This window comes from Lissotriton helveticus, chromosome 6 (assembly GCF_964261635.1).
Source record: "Lissotriton helveticus chromosome 6, aLisHel1.1, whole genome shotgun sequence".
Lineage (NCBI taxonomy): Eukaryota > Metazoa > Chordata > Amphibia > Caudata > Salamandridae > Lissotriton > Lissotriton helveticus.
Genome location: NC_136067.1, coordinates 585,429,302 through 585,451,201, shown reverse-complemented (window position 1 = coordinate 585,451,201; position 21,900 = coordinate 585,429,302). Strand labels below are relative to the sequence as shown.

At 44.7% G+C, this 21,900-nt stretch overlaps 1 protein-coding gene across 1 annotated transcript in view; it reads left to right on the top strand.

The window, feature by feature from the left end:
- B3GAT2 (beta-1,3-glucuronyltransferase 2) overlaps positions 1 to 21,900 on the top strand; it is a 422,486-nt gene that overhangs the window by 366,384 nt on the left and 34,202 nt on the right. The window lies entirely within an intron of this gene.

Sequence of the window (21,900 nt, the reverse complement as noted above, 5' to 3'; positions counted from 1 at the left end):
TGCTTTTTCTGTCCTGGTGATTTTTTTCTGAATCGCATCCAGACTCGCGAGAGTGGCGTCTTCCTCTTCTCGCAGAAGCTGCGCCGTTGTTAAAATTCCGCCAGAGTTTTCGTCTTCTTAGCTTCCACACCCTTTTTGTGGTACACACTATAGTCATGCATAGGTCACACTACACAAGGCACAACCTACACCAGTGATAATGGGCATAGTCTTTAAACCTGCCCTACCTGCAGTAAATGAAGTGCAGCAGGTATTGGCCTATACCGTCTGTGTTACCTGGAAGGTGAAGTCAGAGCTGCTATAATATTGTGACCTGCTAGGGTTCAGAACAGGGTTGCAATTTAAAAGACTTTCACTTCAGAAAATCAGTGTGGGGCACATTATGCACAACTGTCCTTATGTGTCGATGGTGCTAACTGGAAGCACATCTTTGCTATTCTCATAGGGATTATTATTCAGCAGGCCTACAAGGAGGTTAAGCCTGAACTCAGAGTTACTTGAGCTAATGGAAGACCAAATCAATAGTCTCATCCAAAAATCCTCCAGTACCCTACTTCACGGTATGGGAGCATTTCAACGCTCCGGTTTTTGTGTTGCTCCCCTGCCCCCTCGTTGGTTGTGCTTGCTGTCCTGCCACCCCCCCCCTCGTTGTGCTTACTTGTGATCCGGTTTTTGTGCCTCTGTTCCCTGCTTGTGATACGGTTTTTGTGTTGCTCCGCTGCCCCATCGTTGGTTGTGCTTGCTGTGTTGCTCCCCTGCCCCCTCGTTGGTTGTTCTTGCTGTCCTGCTACCCTGCCCCCTCATTGGTTGTGCTTGCTGTCCTGCCCCCCCCCCCCCTCGTTGGTTGTGCTTGCTGTCCTGCCCCCACCCCCACCCCCACCCCCCTCGTTGGTTGCGCTTGCTTGTGATCTGGTTTTTGTGCCTTTGTGCCTCTGTGCCCTACTTGTGATCCGGTTTTTCGTGCCTCTGTTCCCTAGGGCGTTACTGGGCAGAGAGTTGTGTGTGGCTTTGTGTGTGTGGCTCTGTGTGTGGCTCTGTGTGTGTGTGTGTGTGTGTGTGTGTGTGTGTGGGTGGCTGTGTGTGTGTGTGGGTGGCTCTGTGTGTGTGTGTGTGTGTGGGTGAGACTGTATGGGTGGCTCTGTATGTGTGTGTGTGGGTGCCTTTGTGTGTGTGTGGCTCTATGTGGGTGCAAATGCAATAGGTCTTGCATTTGCGAGAGATTAAGCTATTGGCATTGTAAATGACAATGCCATGTATTTATTTTTTAAAAACAAAAACATAAATAATGTCAGAGCAATGCCAATAGCTTTAACTTTAACAATGCCGAGACCATTGCATTGTAAATGCTTGTTCTTTTAAGATTCTGATCTACATTTTAGATGTCCAATAAATTATACTCTCCAATTAGGCTATTATGTAATATTTCCCTATCCTAACTGTTCAAAGTGCGTTTTTTAATGGCACTTCCTCGTCAGTTCCATAGGAAAGCCTACTGCTAGACTTGCTATATAAAAAAATACAAAGTGGTTACCAAGAGAAGCCATTCTCTTCTCTTTGTGATATCAAAACCGGATATTAACAAATGCTTTAGTATATTTATTTATTTCATAGTTTTATATAGCGCAGTATTCAAGACTTTAATAGTGGAATTGGTGCGCTATACATGAGCATAATAAGATTTATGTAAGAGCAAGGCATCAGATGTTATGTTATGTTATGTTAATTTCGATTTATATAGCGCCAAATCACCGACAGGTCTCTTAGCGCTTGCTTTGGGAACCCGTCCTGGCTTTCCCTGCGAGATTACCCTTACTGGGCATCCCCAAGGTGAAGACCAGGCATCCCGCCACGGGGGGCCGTAGTGGAGATTAAGCAAGCTATTGCCCAGAGCTGCAGAGTGTGAACCCATGATTCAAGTAGGCACCGAGGCGAGAATTATCAAGTCCGTGGACATTTGGGCTCAAGACCCTGCCGCGTCGGGAATTGAACCCTGGTCCCGGGTCTGACCTATGCATCAGGGTCTGCCTCCTCTAACCAGTGAGCCACACTTCTCCACAAGATTACAGTAGTTTGAAAGAGGTGTCAATGTATAAAGAGGAACATAGAGCATACCTTTTCAGTGGTTAGTTTGTAAATTAATGCGTGCCGGTGCCCAAAGTGCAGCACAGAAGGTCGTTGCTTTTTAATGTCGGCGCAGCGAATAACAAGGTTCTGTAGTCCTGAGTTCCACCTCAGGCCCCTTTAATCCAATGGCAGACAATGTCTCCCTCTTTATCTTACTCTCACTAGTTTGTGCTTTCTAACATGGTGTCGGTTTCTCCATCTTTCACGTCCTCTTTCTTTCCTCTAAGTGTGTTTTCCCATTATTGCTTTCAGAAAATGTCTGATGGGGTAAAATAAGAACAGGTCTCCAAAAATGAGTTCCGGTGGCTCCCATCAGCAACCATCTGCTCAAATTAAGCACTGCCTTTGTTACAGTTGGAATGAGAGGAAAATTAGTTCAGCGATCGTCTGATGGGGTGAAGCACCACATGGGGACATATTTACGATAATTGTGGAGCGGGACAGCGCAGCAAGATACCCTGCTGCGCTGCCGTGCTTCACAGGGAAAGGGTTGGAATGCACCATATTATTCCAAAATGGCACATTCCTGTCCTTCCCCCTGGGCTCGTGCCATTTCGGCTGCCTAGCACCAATGCGGTCACCCTTGTAAGGGTGCCTGTGTTGTAGGCAGGATTGTTTTAGTGCAGAAAGGGGCACCTTCATGCACAAAAACAATCAATAGAGGCGCTTTTCTCTTTCTATGTGTGCTACATTCTGCAACACACATAGAGGAATAAACAAAGAGAAATAAAGATATTTCTCCTTGATATGCCTCACCTGGGGAGACATTTTTTTTTACACATTCCCAGGTTTTCCAGGATTGGCTTTGCGTGGCTTTATAAATATGACTTAGAGCTTTGTGGAGCAGCGTAAATATGGCTCCACCCATGTTATGGATGAAGCCACATTTATGTATTTTAACGGCTGTTAGAATTCCCAGGATCCCTGGTTGGCTGAGATAGGTACCGTAGTCCAAACAGGGACCCACAAGCCCCAACGTAAAGAAAAAACAGGTCGCCTCTAGAGATAGCCCCCGCTCCACCCCCTTGGTAGCTTGGCACGAGCAGCCAGGCTTATCTTCAAGGCCAATGTGTAAAGTATTTGCAATTACGCTCACAGCAATCCATTGATGATAACACAACAGACTCCACACGAATTTCATAGAAAAAAACAAGTATATGTTTATAAAAAGATATACGATGCGACCACACAATACTAACCCAACATATGCGTCGGGGTAATACTCCCCCTGGCCTATTATTAGTGAGCTAAACAAAACAATCCTACGTAATCCTAATATGCAGTTCGTTATGCAAGGATCAGGTACTTCACAACATATGAATAATGCAGATCATAATGCGGCAATCTGGCGATGTGTACTGTCAATGTAATGCAATGCGTAAAGCAACAATGTGGTAAACTGCTATGCTCCCGTAATGCAATGCGTAAGGTCCCCTTTCAGGTACTCTGTGAGGAAAAAGCAATGCAACGTGTAATACAGTTATCGGCAGTTCGTTATGCGAAACTAATGCAATGCGGAACACATATATCCGGCAGTTCGGTATGCAACACTTATGCATTGTGTAATACGACAATCCGGTAGATCGTGATGCAGGACTAAGACAAGGCTTAACACATCTATCAGGAAGTTTGTTATGCAAACCTAGTACAATGCGTAACACACCTATCAGGCAGTTTTTTAGGCAAACTAATGCAAAGGGCAATACGACAAAACAGGCAGTCTGTTGCACAGGAATAAAGCAATGAGTTATACAATCAGCAGATACTCCAGTATGCAGAAGTAATGCAATAAGTAAGTTACTCCGGCACCGTTCTCGATACCTACGGCGGTCTCTCCGCCACTCGTGCTTGCTTGCAGTTAGTCTCCGGCCACAGTTGCCCCCCCCACGCGTAAGATAGAACACAGTAAATGCAGTTTCGCACTCAGGCCCCGGTGCTGCCAGTGGAGAAATGTGGCTCAATGGTTAGAGCGGCAGGCCCTGATGCAGAGGTCTAGCCCGGGACCAGGGTTCAATTCCCCGCCTCTGCGGGTCTTGGGCTCAAAAATTCCACGGACCTGATAATTTTCGCCTCGGTGCCTATTCCAATCATGGAGTCCCACTCTGCAACTCTGGGCAATAGCTTGCTTAATCTCCACAACAGCCCCCACAACGCTAAGGATGCCTGGCCTCCACCTTGGGGCTGCCCAGGAGTGGAAACCTCACAGGGAAGCCAGGATGGGTTCCACAGCGGTATTCGTACAAGCGCCTTGAGACCCTTGCGGGTGAGTAGTGCGCTATACAAGTATCAATTTACATTTACATTTACTCCCTGGGCAAACGGGCCTCAATCCGAGCCGAAGTCGAGGCTTGCGCTGCAGGACAGAGAGGCCAAAAGAGCCTCCCTCCGAGCCCGTGACCCGCCCCAGGAGTCAACACACGTTACCTGGGGGGTACAAACCTACTCTCCTTGTCCAGCGACTTGGGCCTCCGATGCAATTTCTCTGAATTTCCGGCAATGGGAAGATCCCAGGCTGCACACAACACCCGCACTCAGAGTCAATGAGACTCACAGGAACTCCGGGTGCACGATAACCAGACAACTTCTCATGAGGGTCTCAGGCTGCGCATGGCACACACACGTAGCGTCGCTGAGACACACTTGATCTTCTGGTGCCCACGATCACAGGGCACCACTTGCGCAGGTCTCAGCCGGTAGAGGTACACACACACACAGCGTCGCTGAAGCACACTTTATCTTCCCGTGTCCCCGACCACAGGGCACCTCTTGCGCAGATCTCAGGCAGTAGAAGATACACGCACACAGTGTCACTGAGACACACTTTATCTTCCGGTGCCCCCGATCACAGGGCACCTCCAGAGAGGGTCTCAGTCTGCAAACAGCACAAGCACACAGCGTCGCTGAGACACACTTGCTCTTCTGATGTACACAATCATGGGCCAAACCACACGAGATTCTCAGGCTGCCCACATGCACACTGCATCGCTGAGACTTCCTTGGCTCCCCGGTACACACGTTCACAGGACGATCCTTTCGAAGGACTCAGGCTAGTCAGAGCACACGCACACCGAGTCTTGTTTGGAACTCCAGGTGCCCAAGATAACAGGACACGACTTGCGAAGGTCTCAGGCTTGACAGAGCACATGCACCCACAGCGTATCTGAGAGTCTTCTCTGCAAACTTTTGTGTTCCTATGTTTCCAAACAGGGAGCCAGCTCACCTCGGGCCCTTGGGGATAGTTACTTCAGGACATAGCACACAGCAAAGTCCTTCAAGCAGGGGGACACAGCACACAGCAAAGTCCCTACAGCCTTTCCTTAGTTGAACCAGAAAACTGCAGGCCAGTCCCAGATCACACAGCAAGAACAGTCCTATCCAGCAGTCTCTTCAGTTGCTTCTTTCTTGGCAAAGGTTCCTCTTGATCCACGAAGTAGCTCCAGTCTTGTTCACACTTGATGAAGCCATTCTCAAAAGTTCAGGGGCTTCATCTCACGTAGTTATACCCCTCAATGGCTTTGAAGTCTTTGTGTTACAGGGGGCACCGAACCCTGCTCAAACCAGTTCTGGCTGCCTCCCTCCCAGTGACACCTTCTTCCTTTGATTAGTGGGGGTCTGGATTCTCAAACATGCAGCATGACATGGGACAATTGTTTTATAGCACCAGCCCAGGCCTCTTCACCTCTAGGCTTACTCCTCCCCCTGCACACTCCAGATACAGGTCAGCCTGTGCTGTCTCACCTCCTCCCCTGGGTCAAGACATTCCCCAGATCCTATCGCTTTCAAAGCCAGCCAGTCAATCCACAACCAGGCAGAGACACACATAAATGTTTAAAGCACAAAAACCCAGCAACTTCTGAAAGAGTGGCTTACAAACACATAATGCAAAAACCATCTTTATAAAAAGATGTGTTATTGCAGGGTGAGTTCAGGCATACTAAACTTCACCTTCCCATCTTTAGCCTTTGGGAAGATAGGCTTTAAAACATATTACACAGCCTTCCCATTCTATCCTATGTTCAAGATGGCCTTTCAGCAGTGAAAACCAAATAGAGATTATTTCACTGACAAGACATGGGACACACCTTGGTACATGTCCCACCTTTCACATGCACTGCACCCTGTCCAGGGGGTACCCTAGACCTAAGTGAAGGTACTTAGTGTCCCTCTGTTGCACTCCTTTAAATGGTCAGGCAGACCTTAAACAAATTCCACAAATACATTTGTATTGGTTTTTCCAAGAATAATCTTGTTTATTAGTCCAGAGGTAGGCCCACACCCCAACGTAGAACCAGGAGGGGCAAATGCAAAGTCAAAGGAACTACCAATAGCGAAGTCAACCAGGAGTCATCGTTGATCATTAACGTCTCTAGTACTTCTTATCAAAACATCAAATGAACACACTTCAAAAGGGAAAATCATTTATACCCACTTATCATTCGAATGAACTGGAAACTGAAGTTGCGATGTTTAAGTTCATGAGAACGTCTTAAACACTTTTTTAACAACATTGTCCCTTACCAACCTTCATCCTCTAAGGATACCACCATAGGTTTGAAGCAATCCAGCACGTTTATGACTCCCACCATCCACAACATTTTTAATTCTTATGAAACCATTGTTCTGATTGAACTAAAAAATGTACATCAAAAATCCAACCAAAAGAATTTCCAACCTAACAACTATAGAAAGACAAACCATAACAAATCTAGCGAATAATCGAGACATAACGTTTTGAAAAGCGGACAAAGGGGGAGCCTTTGTTGTCATGGACACTTCTTTCTACTACCAGAAACTCACCAAACATGTATCAGATGAGTCCATATATATGAAACTATCACATGATCCTACTCACGCTTTTCAAGAAGTTCTTACAGTCATCGTCGGAAAAGCAAGAGATCATTATTACCGATAAAGATTCGAACTACCTCTTGTTACAACATCCGAGTAGCCCCACATTATATATATGCTACCCAAAGTGCACAAGCATCCGCAAAATCCGCCTTTTAGGCCAATCGTATCTACCATAAACACAATCCATGAACAGACCGGAAAATACATCGATAAGCACCTACAACCACTCGTCCAAAGTATGACCACCTACTTACGTGACACCACTGATTTCCTCACTAAAACCAGTACTGTTGAACTGGAAGATGAAGGCTTGATTACACTCTGCACCATTGATGTGTGCGCACTTTATACCTCTATCCCACATCTGGAAGGAATAGAGGCTATTGAGTCCTGTTTGATTAAGCATCCGATTGAAGAAAATTTAAAGGTGTTTTTATTGGAACTACTACGGTTTACCTTACAACACAGTTACTTTCGATGGAACAACGAATTTTCTCAACAACTATCGTAAACAATTGTTGAAAAGTCGCTTAAGAACAGACACTAGCAACAGACCGGTGTTCGTATCTAAATACTCTACGAAAAGGGCACAGATTAAAAAAGTGATGCTGAAATATTGGCCTATGATCCAAAAAGAAAGTGACTTCAACTGCATTTTCAAATCACAATCCCTATTTGCCTACCAATGTACCAGAAACTTGAAGGAACTACTCTCGAGACCACAAAATATTGAAAAACCTATTTATAGAGGAACACTCCCTTGCTCAAACTGCAGACACTGCAATAACATAATTAAAGGCATAAGTATTCCACACCCCACTAAAGGAACATCTATTCGATTACATACCACTGCTACTTGTGATTCTAAAAACTTGGTATACCTACTGAAATGTCCTTAAAGACTATCATATGTGGGAAAAACTGAACGCAAAATCAAGGTGAGACTGACAGAACACAAGAGTAATATCAGAACCAAATCTGACAAGTCACCCGTCGCTGTACATTTTAATAACGAAAGACACAACATAAGTCAATTGCGATTTCTGGTACTGGAAGTTGTTAACATGATGGAAGGTGTGGACAACAAAAAAAGACTTTTATAGAAAGAATTATTCTAGATCAAAAACTGGACTCTTGCCAGCCAAAAGGTCTTAATGACCGCTTAGAATATAGCTGTTTTTTGTGATCTATGTATTTAGGGACAGTTCTTGATCATGCTGTTTTATTCATGCTTAAAGTTGTTGTCATGTACTTCACTTTTGTTTACTCTCTTTTCCTTGTCACCCATATAATTATGTCACCTTGGTAACTCTTAGATCATCCTATTTCTTGGTCCACTCGTTTTTTCTGAGATTATATACTTACAGATCATGGCGGACACTTTTTTCGGCACTGCCCGATACATCCTTTTTTCATGTTTACCCGTGTTTACTCATTTCTAAAACATGGCGCTCACCACAGTCAGTTTCCCATGCTTACCCTGTCTGGCGCGCTTATAACCACGGTGTCAGTCACCGGTGTTTACCATCTCTACCTGCCGGTCATTTCATGAAGATGTTACGCTACTCGGAAACAGGTAAGCGCTCCTCTGGTGCTTCAGTTCGATGTGTAATCACGCTTTTTGACCCGCAGCACCGATTTTAATATTTACTGTCATCTCTGTTTTAGACGCGCTACAGAGTTGATCTTAACCAACCGTGTTTTTTCGCTCGTTTATCACGAGGTAAGAATCTTCACTATACCATCCTGGGGGTTCACTTTTCCAGGTACTTTTTATTGTGGTAAATAAATAAATAATACCCTATTTTTGAATGAATAAATGAATAACAGATAGCTCAATAAATAAGAGTCAAGATTCGAGGTAGTAGGAGTTTTGCAGGTTTAATACAGCATAAGGACAGGAACAGGACGACCTGCACGGGAATAGGATGGCAGCTGCCGGGGACAGGATCGGGAATGACGGCGTAACTTTTAATAACAGTACATGAGCATATATACATAACGCAAACACATAGCATTACATTGCAATAGGCGTAGCGGTGGGTGGAGCAATAGGCGTGACGCGTAGCAGTCGCGAAAGATAAGGGTGAAAAGAGGTGTAACAGGGCGTATACATAGACATGTGATGCAAACGTAACAGAATATGTCATGAATGGGGCGGAAACCATGGAGGGGGCTACCTGAGGAGCCGGGACCTCTAACCTGATGGTGCGCGCAAACTGGCAATGACGTATCACTAGGAGAAGCTGGGGGCTTCGAACTCTGTGCTAGGAGCAGAGACTGAAGTCTGGAGAGTCAGGGCGACATGTACCTAAACAGTATCTAGTATCTGATGTTTAGGGAACATGTTGATATAAACTAGAAGTCAGGAGGGGAAAGGCTAACAGACACTAAGACTGGACCATGCATTATTCTACATGTAGTGCGTGATGAAGAATATTAAATGACCATTAATACAGTATTTCTCTAACATGGGGCCGTAAAGGCTAGACAATGACGGAAACTATTGATGCAGTTCAGTAGCTTTAGGAATGCAGAGGAAGAGGACTGAACTGATAATCTGGAATCATAACATACTCTTGGCAGACTCAGAGGCAGGGCCAAGCTGAACCGGGCACTGCGAGGCAGGCAGTAGGTGAAGGGTCGAGGATACAGGTGGGGGTTGTATCACTCCTCCGCGGGGCTTCAGGAGACAGGAGACAGGAGCTGAATCTGGTGTCCGGGCCCTTTTGAGGCCTAGAAACGGGGACTTTACAATGGAATAACGTGCACACTGAGAAACGTGGCAACGTAGCTTTACATAGGCCTGATATTCGTAGTATTCACGAGAACTGGAAACTGCCATACTAGAGGTGGACACAACTGTAATTGCGTCTTTAATCAAACATGGGGAATAACATATGCATATTAATCATGCACATATAACATATGATGGAGGACGCGTAGGGACACAGAACATGGCAAAATTTACTTTTCCACATTCCCTCCTTGTCACTACGTTTCCTTCAGGAAACATCAATATTCATGATACCATCTATCATTTCATACAGTATCATTTGCTCGTCTCGAATTTTCTTGGAACGGGATTTAGAACGGGGCTTGGGACTAGGAATACAAGAGGTAGCACAAATGCCGCAAAGCGCAGGGCCACATTGTATACAGAGGCAGCAGCTGAATATAATCGCTACTGCAATACCTAGAAAGGACAAGACTTTCCATCCCCAGGCGGAAATTATATTCCAGAACCAACCGGACCATGTCCAGGTGCCTGGATCTTGGTGTAACAGATGGGCAATTTTATGGAGTCAGGTTATAGCTGAATAAACAGACTGCGCGTTATTTGGAATGAAAATGCAGCAACTAGATCCGATGACTCTACAGGCCCCGCCCCTATCGGCCAATATGACGTCAAGGACGAGACGATTCTGTAAAACGACAAATCTCATAGCAGATTGCTCTTCGGTTAAGTTACCTAGAGCAGAGGCAGTCTCATTGACTACAGCTTCAAGGGTTCTGGTTAACCTACGGATTAGTTTACTATTCTGGATAGGTCCTATAAAGAAAAAGAAACCTCTATTGAAATCTGTATACTGTTCTAGAGCAGTTTCAGTATAATCGACAATTGGGGACTCCCTTCTATGTCTAATGTGTACTAGATGTGTGTTTCTATGATAATCAGATGGGGCTAGGAAAACTGGTGGCAGTAGGAAGGCAATGTAACAGGTTCCCTCCCAATCGAGGGGCAGACGAACATATGCAGTTTGACCACAAATAAAATAAGAATGACGTGAAGCTTTGAAGATAGATTTCCCACTGTCACTATACTTGACAATAGTAGTACAATCACTATGTCCTACGTGTACGGAACCATTATTTCGGACACATAATTCGCCTTTGACTGGTAGTACTGAAATTGCAGGTAAATCTGGAGTGGAATCAGACTGAACATTCAGGACCATGAAATTCGAAGAATAATTACCTAAATTGTAAACTTCATTTTCTAGATCTAACCCGATTCTGTGGGGGAGACCTTGCTTGTCTGGAAAACATGTACTGTTAAGAAAAGACATATCTGTTGAGGATGACGTTAACGTGGACCATGCTCCACACGAACCATTATGTGAAAAAGGATAAGGAAAGAGTGGCAGAACTCCCTTCGGTGTCTGGAAAGGGGGGAGTCGACCACACACCCAACAATTAGTGGCATTGCTGGTTTGGTGTGAGTAATGTAGCATGCGGATAAAAGAATTATTTCGCATAGCGAGGCGGTAAGAGAGTTCATGAGGAGGCAGATCACTAAACGTGTGTTCTACTGTAGCATTAGAAGACGTATTTACATGAGAAACTGGGAAACACAGGTAAAATGCATAACTGGTGCAGGAAATCATAATGCTGAGAAATAATATGAAACATAGAAAAATGATACATCGGATTGAGTTTTGACTAACTCTCTCACTATGGGGGTCTATTTTATACATGTCAGAAACAGTCTAACCGTTTCACCTAGGGGAGGACTTAGACAATCAAACTGGCTGACTTATTTTACTAGACCGGAGTTTCAACTTATACTCCTGCTGCGGAGTTTTCTCTAACAGGGGAGGGTTTGTAGCAATGTCTTTTGCGGGACAGTCCTTGAGAACAATATTTTGGCAATCCTTCAAATCCTGGGAAATGTTCTTTGAGACGGGTTTCAGTCCATAAAACTTCTTCACGTGCGAAAGGTGCACCCAGCCTTTGCGACCTTCCAACTTCACGGCTGTACGGGTAGCGAGGAGGACCTGTCGGGGCTCCTTCCAGCGTGGCTCCAGCGGACTTGAGCGGTCAAAATTCCGGACAAGGACCATGGATCCTGGAACGATTTCATGCGGTGCCACCTCGGTATTGTCTGGAAATGCGGCGGCAACCTGTGAACGACAAGAGTTGAGGGCAGACATCAAGGAAGCTAGGTAATCTGTCAGCATATTACTTGAAACATCGGTAATACTTCGGGGTCTAGGAGTACCCCACATGTTAGGGGGGCGGCCGAAAACGACCTCATACGGGGACAGACCTGATCTGGAATGTGCGACCATGCGCATATAGAACAAGGCAACTGGCAGAGCTACTAGCCAGTCCACACCTTTCTCTTTACAAATTTTTGCGATGCGAATTTTCAGGGTCTGGTTATGTCTCTCTACGAGACCGGCTGCTTCAGGATGGCGTACACAATGGAACTTCCACTGGTACCCTAACAATAGGGAAACGTGTTTCATTAACTCTGATGAGAATGGCTGGCCGTTATCAGAATATACGACCCTAGGGAGTCCATAACGGGGGAAGAACTCACGAACCAACTGCTTGGCAGTGGTCGCAGCTGTGTAATCTGGGACTGGATATGCTTCTGTCCACCTGGACAAAGCGCATACAACTACAAGGACATACTTGAAACCTCGACATCGCTCCATCTGAATATAATCCATCTGGAGGACTTCAAAAGGGTGGTCAGGAGGCTGGAATCCCCCTTGTTCCACCGGGACACTTTTACCTGGATTAAACTGACAACATATCATACAGGTACGGACTTTCTGCTTGGCTGCAGCTCGTAAATGCTTGTTGAACCAAATGTTCTGGATACTGTCTAACATAGCTTTTTCTCCTAAATGTGCTGGACTATGTGCGGTATTGATAATGACTTGAACCATAGAGTCGGGGAGAAACCATGTGGCTCTACCCTTCGTCACCCACCCTTGATCTGTCTGGACCCCTCCTTGTTCGGACCATTTCTTGATTTCATCGGGAGTAGCATGTAACTGGATATCTATGACATCTTGAGTAGGGTCCTTAACTGTCATGCATGTAGTCGGATCTGGAGTGTGTGTCATGGTAACTGGAATGTCTGGAGTCTGTGCTGTAAGCTTGGCTGTGCGATCTGCTAGATCGTTACCCTGGGAAATAATGTCAGTAACTTTCGTATGTGCTTTGCACTTCATGATAGCAATGGATGTCGGTAAATGTATGGCATCGTGCAATTGTCAAATGCTGAGTCTGTGTTCGGTTTAAAAGAACTTCCACGGAGTGTGGAACTTGTACTGTCAGGGAGTGTCCTAAGACTATGGAATCACTTTGTCTGATAGCTAGTGCTGTGGCTGCAACTGACTTGAGGCACGCAGGCAGAGCCTGGGCTACAGGATCTAATGTGCTCGAAAAATAAGCACATGGCTTGTATTGTCCTGCTTGATCTTGTGTGAGAACAGATAATGCTGTACCTTCACGTTCAGTGACGAAAAGTGTAAAAGGCTTACTGTAGTTTGGTGTAGCTAGAACTGGAGCTTGACATAGGGCTTTCTTTAACTCATTGAAACTGAGTGTATGTTCAGATGTCCAAGGGAGGACAGTCGATACGGCTGCCTCCTGTGTCGTTAACTGTATCAGTGGCTTGGCTAGGAATGCATACTGAGGAATACATTGTCGGCAATAAGAAGTGAGGCCGATAAAAGCACGTACCTCCTTCTGGGTCTTGGGCTGAGGAAGACTCGCTATTAACTGGATACGGTCTGGTGTCAACTGCCTACCCCTCTTGGACAGTAAGTGTCCCAAGTAGACCACTTGCTGGACACGGAATTGAAGCTTAGAAGGGGACACCTTGTGCCCCATCTCGGCTAGGAAATACAAGACTGTAAGGGATGCTCGCTCGCAATCACGTTCAGAACGGGCTGTGATCAGTAGATCATCGACATACTGGAGCAGGGCAGTGTCAGTTGGCATGTGAATGTTGTCTAGTTGTCTCTTGAGTGCTTGACTGTAAATACTAGGACTTTCTGTGAAACCTTGAGGAGCTCGTGTGAACATATAGCTCCTTCCATTTAAACAAAATCCGAAAAGGAACTGGCTGTCTGGATGAATGGGGACACTGAAAAATGCATTCTTGAGGTCTATGACAGTGAAAAATGAAGCTTCGGAATCAATGGCTGTTAATAGGGAAGAGATATCTGGGACTACTGGATACTGGGGAATAATACATTTATTAAGTTCTCGTAGGTCAATCACTAATCGATATACTGGGGGTGCATTTGGATCAGTACGTTTCATGACTGGAATGATCGGAGAATTGCATACATTGGAGTCAGTTTCTACAACTACTCCTTGAGCGATGAGCTCGTCAATAATTTTGGATAAGGCTGCTACAGCCTCAGGTGGCAATCTGTACTGTCTGATTCGTGGTAACACTACACCTGGCTTGAGAGTCACACGATGGGGTGTGATTTGCATGTAACCTACATCAGTTGGACCTTGCGCCCATAAATGCTGCGGAACATTAGACAATCTGGGATCAAAATCTCGTAATACATAGTGACCCTTGAAGTCACGTAGGAACAGACGTATTCCCTCTGGGGAACAGCATATAACTGCACCTAATTCTTTCAGTGTTTTAATGCCTAATAGATTTTCTGGACATGACTTAGTAAGTAACAGATCAGTAGTACGGGACAATGGACCTACTTCTAGAGTAACTGGCTTTGATATTTCATTTACGATAGGTTTTCCTGAAAATCCAAGGGAAACATTTCTTGAGCCTGAGAGCGGAGCCCCTGGAACTTCGGCGTGACTAATTGTGGTCCTACTTGCCCCTGTATCAATCAAAAACTTTCTATCTTTCCCTAGTACTTGACTGTGAACATAGGGACCTTCTTGATCTACAGGTATCTCGATGAGAGGCAAGCCTACCTCCCTCTCTAGGCTGTTTCATGAATACTGCTGGTACTCTGGATACTCAGACTGTGCATACTGGTACATCTGCTGTGTAACATGCTGTGTTGCAGCGATGGGCTGCGGTGCTGTAACTGTCTGTGGTGTATTCTGTGGCTGAAGAGTCTGTGAAACTTGTTCTTGTCTAGGCGGACGTGGTCTTTCTTTAGTCTTACCGGTAGCTATGTTATGTTTCAGAACTGCACACTCGTTTATAAAATGACCTGGCTGTTTACAATAATTGCAGTTCCCTTTAACGGGAGCTGCAGGATGACTGGCTTGATTTGGACCCCTCTTCTGACTGTCTTGAGGAACAGATTGTGCAACTAGTACTTTCATTTTCGTGTCTTTCATACGTTTCCTTTCGTGGTCCTGCTCTTCCCTGATTCTATTCTGGTGGTATTGGAGCATCTGTAACATCTGGGACGGGGTATTAGCTTGCCAGGTACTTTCGACTTTCAAAACTCGATTTTTAATTTGTGGACTTGAATTCTCGACTAATTTAGTAACAAAAAGATGAGGGTATGACTCACTACTTGTCTTGAGGCCACTGTTGATGCTAAAACATTTCTCAAATCTAGAATAAAAATCACTAATGTCTTCATCTTGTTTCTGTTTACAGGCTGAGATTGCATCCCAGTCTTCTTTTCTAGTTGTCAATAATCTGGGTAAAACTTGTATTAATAATTCTGGTAATTCTTTACATTTCGCTCCAAGACCGGGACCTGGTACTCGTGCCTTATCTTCAGCTTCTAGAACTGCCCAATCGATCTTTTTCTCTCCCACCTCCCATTCTTTTTCCTTGAGCTTTTCATACACCCCTGCGGGCAGCAGAACCTTTAACATTTTAATTATATCTGGATACGTGTATTCTCCCATACGGAGCATGTCTTTTAATTCTTGGTGGAACCCTGCTGGATCTTTATCATGACAGGGAATTAATTTCTTCATCTCTAGGAGTTCCATCTTTGTAATCGGAGTGTAAACAAACACTTGTTCTAGTTCGCCACCCGTTCCTCTAACTGGGTGGACTTCTCGTAACGGATTCTGTCTCTCCATGTAAAATGGTTTACTTTCTGGGGGTGAGACATGAACAAAATGCGGGTTCAAAAACGTTCTATATTTGTGACGTTGTTCTAGAACGACACTAATTAAATCGGTACCTAAACCTTTCCATCTATACTGGAGTAACTCGTTCAGGATATCATGTAACGGGCCTGGATCAGAGTGCTGACCCTCATACAATGTAATGAGGTGCTGAATCATATACATACCCGCCAGTCGTTGCTCGGCTGGGGGCATTTTCAGAAACATTTGTGCCACTATTTCGTCTGGAAAAGTGGTAGAATCAGTAATCCATCGGACTGCTGATCGGACTAGTTCTTGTTCATGCATGGTACTCAACTCACTGTAACCGATTCGTGATTTCAGAATGTGATCGGTAGCTTGGAATACTTGTTCTAGAGAACCTTGTTCTGGTGCTGGATGATGGAAAGTAGACTTGTGTTCTAGGCGTAAATGACGATCTGGAAATCTAGATTTTCCTACATACGCTATTCTGTCGGGATTCTCGTCCTCTACCTCTTCAGTATCAGAGTTACTTTCTTTCTCGCTTACTTGTGCTGCTTTACGTTGATCGTGTAACCTTATTATTTCTTTACGAATTTTCTTGTACATACTGTCCATAGCACTCATGGTTCTGTGCTTACCCTCGGCTATATTATCACTCCACTTTGTCAGGGTTCTCATTTCGGCTTGATCTTTGGACGGGTAATCTTGTTCTCTTATTAGACAATTGATCAGAAACTTTAATATCATGAGCTGGGTCTCAGCTTTCCTTTGAGACATGGCCTCGCCAATGCTTTCTGGATCATCCCCTGTACGGATGAAACGATATATTCTGTCTAGGTCTTCTTTCATATTCGGTAGGGTGACTAGATACTCGGCCACCCTTCTTACACGTAATGAACATAAAACCATATTATCCTCGCCTGGGACTGGATCATAGCCGCATTCATTAAGGGCTTTTCTTATTTCTGCTACAGACTGATGTCTGGGCGTACGCTGTGACGCTTGCATATGTAATTCGGCTGTTGTTAAACGCTTGTGTGGCGGCGGGGTCTGAGGAGGACCTCCTCCTGCGGCCCCTAAACTAGAGTCGTCTACTGATGCTCTTCGTCCTGGCAGAGTGGGAAATGGAAATGTAGGCTGAACTTGTATGGCGGGCTGGACCAGGGGGGCCGTAGCAGGTACTGCAAGGGGTACCCCGGTGTCTGGAGGAACGGGAAGTGCCTGATTTACAGGGACTGGCGGAGCGCGAACAGGATTTGCATATTCTGGGACTGTGTCGTCCAAATAGGACGAAATAAAAATATCAGTTGCGGTCGGTTTGTGACATAGCTTGGTCGGAACTAATGGTGGCGGGAAATTACTGGATGCCTCCGGGGTCGCTTTTGGCAAGCCCTCGGCAAGAAGAGGATACATACCCTTAATAAGAGCATTCCTCTGTCTCTCTGATTGTTCAGTTCTAATTCGTTCACCTATCTCGATTAACTCTTTTTCTTGTGCTCGTTCTGAGGATTCTCTACTTAATTCTGACTTTCTGATTTCTTTTTCGGTTCTTTTATGAGCTTCTTTGCGCCATAACTCGATGGCATCTTTCTGTGACTGTCTGGCTTTCTTTTTCCATAATGCTTCTTCTACTCGCATGATGCACTCGGCATCCCATGTGCCCGATACGGGCCATCTATACTTTTCTTCTAACTGTTTGGTATACTCTACCCATAAATCTAGATACAATATGGCGCTTATGCCATGCTTCTGATACATAAAATGACCTGGACTGTCCCTAGGCGGAACTGGAACGGCTGCTTCCAGCAGACCCTTTCTAGTTTTTAACTGACGTAACTTAGAAAACAAGGGCATGACTGGACTGTAATCTAGACACAATACAATACACAATGAACACGATACTTATTCCCCATTCATACCACGACATTAAAATACATGAAGAACATCATAACATAACAGTTCGGACAGAATATTACCTGGAATACTGAGAACAGAAACACAAGAATTTCTCGAGAACGGAACAGACTAGAGTTACTGGATGCACTGCTGAAACAGTACGGAACATACCGGTCCCATAAAGGGACGCATCAAGACCCGTATCCACCTAGGTGAACACTTCGTTTGTGGGTCTGTGTACCACCAACCCACGGACCAGAGTCAATTTAGATTGACCCTGTCTAGATACTACCCCAGCGACGGTACTCACCGGGCAGCAAGAACGGAAGGCCTCGGATCGGACTGGACTGCTACGACGACGGACGACGAACTTCGGACTTCAGTTACGGGTGGACCTCCGGATACCTCGGACCTTGGACTCTCGGCTTGGGCTCTGGTCGGGACTCGCCGCGTTCCTCCACCGTCTCGTCTGGATGCTGGACCGCCTCCTCCGTCTCCTCCGTGGGCCTGAGGGATACTTGAAGCAGAAATATCTGCCGGTGCGCAGAAGAGTTCCGTCACGACTGCAGAGGGTCAGGGGGTCGGCGTGGCTTCACCGACGCGTGGGGAAAGGGCAAGTACCTATTCGGGCGCCATTATGTGGTAAATAAATAAATAATACCCTATTTTTGAATGAATAAATGAATAACAGATAGCTCAATAAATAAGAGTCAAGATTCGAGGTAGTAGGAGTTTTGCAGGTTTAATACAGCATAAGGACAGGAACAGGACGACCTGCACGGGAATAGGATGGCAGCTGCCGGGGACAGGATCGGGAATGACGGCGTAACTTTTAATAACAGTACATGAGCATATATACATAACGCAAACACATAGCATTACATTGCAATAGGCGTAGCGGTGGGTGGAGCAATAGGCGTGACGCGTAGCAGTCGCGAAAGATAAGGGTGAAAAGCGGTGTAACAGGGCGTATACATAGACATGTGATGCAAACGTAACAGAATATGTCATGAATGGGGCGGAAACCATGGAGGGGGCTACCTGAGGAGCCGGGACCTCTAACCTGATGGTGCGCGCAAACTGGCAATGACGTATCACTAGGAGAAGCTGGGGGCTTCGAACTCTGTGCTAGGAGCAGAGACTGAAGTCTGGAGAGTCAGGGCGACATGTACCTAAACAGTATCTAGTATCTGATGTTTAGGGAACATGTTGATATAAACTAGAAGTCAGGAGGGGAAAGGCTAACAGACACTAAGACTGGACCATGCATTATTCTACATGTAGTGCGTGATGAAGAATATTAAATGACCATTAATACAGTATTTCTCTAACATGGGGCCGTAAAGGCTAGACAATGACGGAAACTATTGATGCAGTTCAGTAGCTTTAGGAATGCAGAGGAAGAGGACTGAACTGATAATCTGGAATCATAACATACTCTTGGCAGACTCAGAGGCAGGGCCAAGCTGAACCGGGCACTGCGAGGCAGGCAGTAGGTGAAGGGTCGAGGATACAGGTGGGGGTTGTATCACTCCTCCGCGGGGCTTCAGGAGACAGGAGACAGGAGCTGAATCTGGTGTCCGGGCCCTTTTGAGGCCTAGAAACGGGGACTTTACAATGGAATAACGTGCACACTGAGAAACGTGGCAACGTAGCTTTACATAGGCCTGATATTCGTAGTATTCACGAGAACTGGAAACTGCCATACTAGAGGTGGACACAACTGTAATTGCGTCTTTAATCAAACATGGGGAATAACATATGCATATTAATCATGCACATATAACATATGATGGAGGACGCGTAGGGACACAGAACATGGCAAAATTTACTTTTCCACATTATCACGCTACGGGTTATCAACCTCTTCACATCGTCCACGCTTGTTCGGACTTTCTAGATTCACGTCACATTCCGCACAATCCAGAGCCTCACTTTTCCATCTTAATTGAGTGGCACGCACTGTTTTTTTCAAAATCCCACACCTCCTACTGCATGACCTTTGGTACTTGTTTACGTCTCTTAATCCACACACACAGTATACATTTCACCCGCCTTATAACAAGTATGATTTATGTCACTGCTTTATGTGCATGAAGTTCCGTTATTCTTCATTTTTGAAGTAAGGTATTGTTTGAAAGCTGTTCTTGCCTGAAGGCTCCATGCCTTGATTTTGATTACGATCATTATTTTGTAGGAAAAAGATCCCCTGATGAAGAGTCTCTCGACTCGAAATGCATTGGGATCATCTAAGGGATAACCCACGTAATGTCGAAATTTGAGATGCTTGGTAAACGAACGTGTTTATTCATAAATGAGAAGTATCATTATGATGATCTACATGGATTAATAAACAAGATTATTCTTGGAAAAACCAATACGAATTTATTTGTGGCATTTGTTTAAGGTCTGCCCGACCATTTAAAGGAGTGCAACAGAGGGACACTAAGTACCTTCATTCAGTGCTACATAAGTTTTGGATCGACTTCCTACAGGTCAAAGGGCGATACCTCGTTCGCACCCAAGGAGTTACATTTTTTTTGTTAAATAAGATTAAAACTGATTTACTAGTGTGCCTCACCACCACTACTTTTGATCTGTACCCTAGACCTACCATAGGGGTGCCTGATGTGTATGGAAAGGGAAGGGCAGGGTCTGGTAAGTGTGTGCACTTACCAGAGTAACATGGCAGTTGCTCGTGCATAACGGACAGCCAATCTCTATTACACTTTTAACACAGGGCGCACTTGCACTTTGACACTGTTTAGCAGTGACAGAGTGCCCAAAGCATCTAAGTTGGCAACACCATATCCATCACCATAACAAAAATAGAGGAGATAGAGGCAAAGAAAGTCAGGGGTAATCACACCAAGAAATGCCAGGCCTAACAAGGGCCTTATGTGCTTGTGCGGTATAATGTGAATAATGGAGTGATTGCATGCAAAGTCATGTAGAGAGAGTATTTGCTATATACTCGTGACATTTATATATGTGTATACACCTTTTCTATTTTTATGGATCTAATTGGGGTTTCCTTTAGCACTCTTTAAAATAGGTTGTTTGAAAAATAGTCTTCCTCATGCAAAATAGGCATGAGGATTAAAACTTTCAATATCAACATCATATTGTGTTTTTTATTTTATGCACTATCGCAACTGAAGCCCTCATTTGTTATTTGTTATAGAGGATCCTTTTTTGTGCGCAGGTTCAGCAATCCTTAGATAATTTTGTATTACTATGCAATGTTTTTGAGACCGATTTATATTACTCTGGCTTTGAGTTTGTAATAAACACATACTCAACAATACCTATCGACTCTGAGCCTTACTCTGTGATCAAATGGGTAGCACTGTTTAATTATGAATCTGTATTGAACCTAACTCTTTTATTCCTCAAGCACTTTAAAAATGTCAGCTGTAGGGTGTTAGAAGAAGGGCCTATTCTCCCTCTGTGTCAGCATTTGGGTCATGCATATACCACGTTGCATGGTGCACACATGACGCAAAGCTTTTAAAATATGCTTCAGTGTTTCAGGATTGTGCTGCTGCCCGAGAATGCCTGATTCATGGCTAATTGAAAACCTTAATTTTGTAATTTTAGCAGGAAGTAGGATCTTGAAGGTGAGCAGGCTATTTAAATAGGGAGGATTATTAAATGAATTGCTTTGTATGCCGAACAGCCAAAATATAAACTAGATTCTGGTTTAGAAACCTTTACACTCCTCCCCCCACATGTGGGCTAAGAAAAATCTTCACACACATACAGAAAAAGAGAGACTGAATATAGACAGACCATCACCAACAATAAGACATGGCACAACATGCTAGGTAATTGCTAAATAATGATGGAAATGGAGCTTTTTTCTGCGAGTTGCTACGTAGAGAGGGGGGATGTAAGATCAATGGTTTATGTCGGGTTTTTTTTAGTATAGTAATCTGATCCACCAATGTCTCACTATGTAAAGGTGACTGTGGTGATGAGAGGACAGACAAATGAGATAGTTTTCAAAACTGTTGAGTTACACAAAGGTTATAGACACAGAATAATCGAAAGTATATCTCATAGGGTTAGATTTTCAAACATTTTGCTCTGGGTTACAAAATGGCAATTTACTTTACAAAGCAAAACTTGTTTTGTGTTGGAAAGTACCCTACAAGTAATGCAAAGCAGCGCAAAGCTTTGCTTTCGTTACTTAGTGCCAAGGGGGCATTACATGGGTGGTAAAGGGGCGTT